This window comes from Mustela lutreola, chromosome 17 (genome assembly GCF_030435805.1).
Source record: "Mustela lutreola isolate mMusLut2 chromosome 17, mMusLut2.pri, whole genome shotgun sequence".
Lineage (NCBI taxonomy): Eukaryota > Metazoa > Chordata > Mammalia > Carnivora > Mustelidae > Mustela > Mustela lutreola.
The window spans coordinates 10,864,320-10,869,892 of record NC_081306.1 but is presented as its reverse complement, the minus strand read 5'-3'; the positions used below and the strand labels follow the sequence as shown (position 1 = coordinate 10,869,892).

General features: G+C 42.2%; 1 pseudogene; it reads right to left on the bottom strand.

The window, feature by feature from the left end:
* Positions 1-3,292: 3,292 nt before the first annotated feature.
* LOC131820243 (U4 spliceosomal RNA) lies at positions 3,293-3,375 on the bottom strand (annotated as a pseudogene).
* Positions 3,376-5,573: the final 2,198 nt, after the last annotated feature.

The window sequence follows — 5,573 nt, the reverse complement described above, 5'->3', positions numbered from 1 at the left end:
GAGACTGCTCGAGGCTGCTGGTTCTTCTGCTGTATATCTCACTGCTCCTATATACATAAATAATATTGTATTAAACATGGTTTACTTATATGTGCACAGTAAATATTATGGAAGGTTGTGTGCCAGACCGTCACCAGTGATTTCCTAAGGGACGGGAACATTCATTTTTTACTATGCACTGCTTGATAGTTTGATGATAGGCATATATTACTTTGGTGGTTAAAACACTAAATAAAATAAAGTCTCGAGTTGCACAGATAGCTGAAAAAGGAGAGGCAAAAGATGAGGAAGAAGGAAGAGGAACAGAAATGAGCAGATTTTCTAGAAAGAAAAATGTCAAGCCTGGGTACGAAACCATTGGCCAAGGTGTTAACCTCCTGTCTCAAAAAGGCTGCTGTCAGGGGCACCTGGGTGGCTCAGTGAGTTAAAGCCCCTGCCTTCGGCTCAGGTCTTGATCCTAGGGTCCAGAGATCGAGTGATGCATCAGGCTCTCTGCTCAACAGGGAGCCTGCTTACCCCCCTCTCTCTGCCTGCCTCTCTGTCTACTTTGATCTCTGTCAAATATATAAAATCTTTTATTAAAAAAAAAAAAAAAAGACTGCTGTTTTTCTTGGTATGCTTTTAAATTTTAGGTTCCCCTAGAAGAGGAGTAAACTGAGCACATTTTAATATTTAGAGGGCAGTATTTTGTTTGGGATCATGCTAACAACTCATGAGAAGAGCTACCAATTATGAACACTCACTGTATACCACATCAGCCGAGGACAGTGTTCATTAGGACAGATTTTGCAGTTGGACAGATCTGGGTCAGAATCGGTTGCTAGTTTGACTCTTTTTTTTTAAGCCTTAAGCCTTGGCATTCTCATCTGTAAAAGGACACCAGTAAGTATCTACTTTCTGCATTGCTTAGAGGTTTAAACGAGGTGGTGTGACGTAGCCTTTGGTGCAGCCTGGTTCTTGGCACGTAGTCAGTACCCTTGATAGCCGTTCTCAGGACAGCCAGCCCGACATTCGGTGGGGATGGATAACCAGCCGCTCAGCTACTCAGTCACACTCGTGTTTCTTCTGCTATCCAGAGATTTACCACTAGAACTTGTTTTCCAATTCCCAGATGCTCTTCTGGAAGCTACATGTGCTGATTTTAACCTGGTCTTCCCAAGATGTCCCCACCTGATGATCCCGTGCAGTGCATTTGGCAGGCTTCGCACTTGGTGAGCTTTTGGTAGTTTTGTTAATCAGCTCTTCTCTAAACCTGCTTAAATCTGCTATTTTACAATCTCTAAAGTAATTTCTTCAGAAATCAGTGGTTGCCTCTGGTCCTTGGCTATCAACTTTCAACTCCTCTCTGCCTCCTTTGGGGCCTCCCTAGTTTCTCGGTTTCTCCCAAAGATAGCAAAGCCCAGATCTTTGAGAGCAGCTCTGTGAACAGAACCGTGAATTGTGACACTGAACTCTGGCTTCTGAACTCAGTTAAAGTGATGTGCTCTTACTAGCTGCTTCTTTAAGCCAGATTTCACATTCTTCTTAATGGTGTGTTTTTCATCTTTTGCTCTTAACTCTTTTTTTTTTTTTAAATCATCAAAGAGATGGCCTTTTGTAAATTTGCACTTCTCTGCTACCTGGGGTCAGGTGTTGTTTTGCTTCCTAGGCTCCTTCTTCTTCTGGTACCTGCTTTTCTTCTGGAAGGAGATTCAGATGGTGTTCAGTATATCCTAAACTCCAGTGTGTGTCATGTGTCCTGGCCTGGGCTGTCTGAATATCCCTTTCCGTTCGCTCCAGTTCAGAGATGGCATGTGACCCTGTTGGTGTGTCTCAGATGTTCTTGCCTCTGTTGGGGAAGGAAGCAGAGGCTCTTTTCTTCTAGAACTGCTTGTAGTAAAGTGAAGTGAGTCTAGATTTCCAGGGGCCACTACCTGGGGCCTGGTACTGAAACCTATATAGTGGAGAACTGAGTTAAAATAAAGTAAGTCAAGATGCTAGTGAGCTGGGACGCCTGGGTGGCTCAGTTGGTTAAGCAGCTGCCTTCGGCTCAGGTCATGATCCCAGCGTCCTGGGATCGAGTCCCACATTGGGCTCCTTGCTCCGCAGGGAGCCTGCTTCTCCCTCTGACTCTGCCTGCCTCTCTGTCTGCCTGTGCTCGCTCTCGCTCGCTGTCTCTCTGACAAATAAATAAATAAAATCTTAAAAGAAAAAAAAAAAAGATGCTAGTGAGCTATTCCAGAACTCAGTTCTTGCTCTGGACTCTTTATTAAGTCAATAAATTCCTTTTTGCTTCATGCAGTTGGAGTTGGGGTTCCTGTCAATTACAACAAAAAGCATCCTAACGAACACATTGCAGAAGGAACAACCCCCAAACAACCTCTCGATGCTTTAAATATCATTTTTTTAAATAGTTTCAAGCTTTTATAAGTCCAGTTAGTTCACATACAGCCTGATACTAGTTTCAGGAATACAGTTCAGTGGTCCAGTTCAGTGGACCACCAAGTGGTCCCTACAGCACCTGGTGTTCGTCATGGCAAATGTGCTCTTTCATCTTCCTCACCTTTGCCACCCACCCCCCGCCCACCTCCCGCCCAGCAACCATCACTTTTGCTCTCTGTAGTTAAGAGTGTTTTATGGTTTGCTTCTCTCTTTTGTTTTCCCCATGTTCATTTGTTTTGTTTTTCTTAAATTCCTCCTATGAGTGGAATCATACGGTATTTGTCTTTCTCTCACTTATATCACTTAGTGTAATAGTCTCTAGCACCATTCATGTCATTGTAAATGGAAAGATCCCATGCTTTTTTATGGCTAATACTCCATCGTGGGTATATATTACCACATCATTCTTTTTCCGCTCAACCTTTGATGGACATTTGGGCTCTTTCCATAATTGGGCTATTGTAGACAACGCTATCATAAATATCAGGATGCATGTACTTCTTCGAATCAGTATTTTTGTATCCTTTGGGTAAATACCTAGTAGTGCAATTGCTGGATCATACGGTAATTCTATTTTTAACTTTTTGAGGCACCTCTGTACTGTTCTCCGGAGTGGCTGCACCAGTTTTCATTCCCACAAACAGTGTAAGAGGGATCCCCTTTCTCTGCATCCTCGCCAACACCTGTTGTTTCTTGTGTTGTTAATGTTAGCCATTCTGACAGGTGCGAGGTGGTATCTTATGGTAGTTTTGATTTGCATTTCCTTTATAATGAGTGGTGTTGGGCATCTTTTCATGTGTCTACTAGTCATCTGGATGTCTTCTTTGGAAAAATGTCTGTTCGTGTTTTCTGCCTATTTCTTAACTGGATTATTTGTATTTTGTGTGTTTCAATTAGCAATAATCGCGCCTCGGATAAACCTCATTGGCTACGATACTGCCACTGCGCAAAGCTTGTATTTTGTGTGTTGAGTTTGATAAGTTCTTTGTAGATTTGGGATACCACCCCTTTATCATATATGTCATTTGCAAATATCTTCTCCCATTTTGTAGGTTGCCTTTTATTTTGTTGATTGTTTGCTTCGCCATGCAGAAGCTTTTTGTTTTGATGTAGTCTCAGTAGTTTATTTTTGCTGTTGTTTCCCTTGCCTCTGGAGACATATCTAGTAAGGAGTTGCTGTGGCCGATGTCAGAAAGGTTACTGCCTGTGTTCTCCTCTAGGAGGTTGATGGTTTCCTGTCTCACACTTAGGTCTTTCCTCTTATTTTTAATTTCATCCATCTTTAATTTTTTTTGTGTGGTATGCGAAAGTGGCCCAGTTTCATTCTTTCGCAGGTCTCTATCCAGTTTTCCCTTTGGTTGAAGAGACAAAACTCAATTTTGAGAGGCCCTTGGTTTTTTGGTTTTTTTCGAATGTTATTCTAGGATTTATGCCTTTCTGACCATTTCCTCGACATTTTCTGCCATTAATCCCTGGTGTCTGTTTCTCGATTATGAAGATCTTCTTTTGTGTGTTGTAGGGTTTTAAGCAAATCACTAGCCTTGACCTGTGACTTCTTTTATTTAGTTTTTTTTTTTTTTTTTTCTGTTGGAAGTTTTTCATTTTGTCACACATCTGAATTTAGAAATATAGGAAAATGGGACAAAAAAATCGAGTGGTCTATTACTCAAAATCAGTTAACATTTTCTTCACATTCTTTCCCAACTTTTCTTGTCCTTGCATAGACTGTTGGAGTACACTCCGTAATAGCTTAGCATGTTGCCTCAAATCATTTCTGCCACGTTGATACATGCATAACGACATGAAATTTCGAAGATCCCACACAGTCTTCTGTACCTTACATTTTTCACTTAATAGTAAATCTTGGCAAGAGTTTTATGTCAGTACAAAGAGAGTCCCTCATCCTTTCATTATGTGGACACACTAGATGCATGATTTAAGTAGGGGTTTCTCCTGTTGGGCACACAGTTTGTTTCCAGGTTTTGTGCCGCAATAAAGCAGAGATGCCCATCTTTGTGCTTGAAACCTTCGTGATAGTTCCAAAGAATGCACTTTCTGAAAAGAAGGAACGTGGTCAAATGACAGGAAAGCTTTTTAAGACTGTTGATGCCATTGTGGAACTACCTCTCTGAAGAACTATTGCCTTTGCTGCTCGCTCCAGGAGCAGATGAAAGGGCTGTGTATTTTTATTTAGGTCTGTTCGGCACTGAGATCAATGCCTGGCACGTAGTAAGTGCTTAATATGTTAGATATTATTACTGCTGCTCTTACTATTTTTCATTTTTACTCTGTTCACTTTTTAAAAATCTCATTAGTATCATTTGAGCACATACTGTCAGTATTTCATTTGTGTAAACCTGTCTCCTAAGCCTGCAGACTGTGTTCTTAGCAACATAATCTTTTCTCTGAACTTTAGGAAATATTCCTTTCCCCTTTCAGAGAATAGAGGACGTAATTCTGAGAAAGAGAAGGAAAGCAGTGATGTCTCCCTTGGATAGGCTGGGATCTAAAATACTTCTTTCTCGGAAGTTTCGTGTTTACTTCCCTTTTCTTTAGAGCCCGCTTCCTTAGCACAGAGCCCAGTACGGGTAGGGACTTAATTTTTGTGTGAATGAATGATCGCTCTATTGCCAGGCTCTTCGGTCAGCGTCTGCATTTGTCAGTGGTAATGATGAGGGAGCAGGAGGCTGGCTGAGGACAAAGCAAAAGCTGGCGCCTTGCACCCCCTCTTCACCTGCTCCCCTCCATATGTGTAGCATTCCTCAGGCACCCCTGATCATAAAACGATAAATAGTGAACTTGCAGGGATCGCAATCCTGCAGAACAGGAATCTCCCTTGCTCTACAAGATGTCCTAGAGACCTAAACAGGGAGGTTACCTTATCAATAGCACAAATTTCCAGAGGCAAATAACTCTTGGTTCCTGAAGCCCTAATGTCCCCCTCCCACCATAAACTGGAGACTGGGGTAGAAGGGAATGTGAATGATAGCCAGATCATAATGCCCCACCAAGAATCTCCCAACTATCTTGATGTTAATGCTTGACCTAAAGACGACACTGATCAGGCCATAAGGGCAAAGACTCCCCCCCCCCCCCCCCCGCACCTTGTAGACCCTCCCTAGCATGTGAGAACTCTGTCGAAATCTCCCATT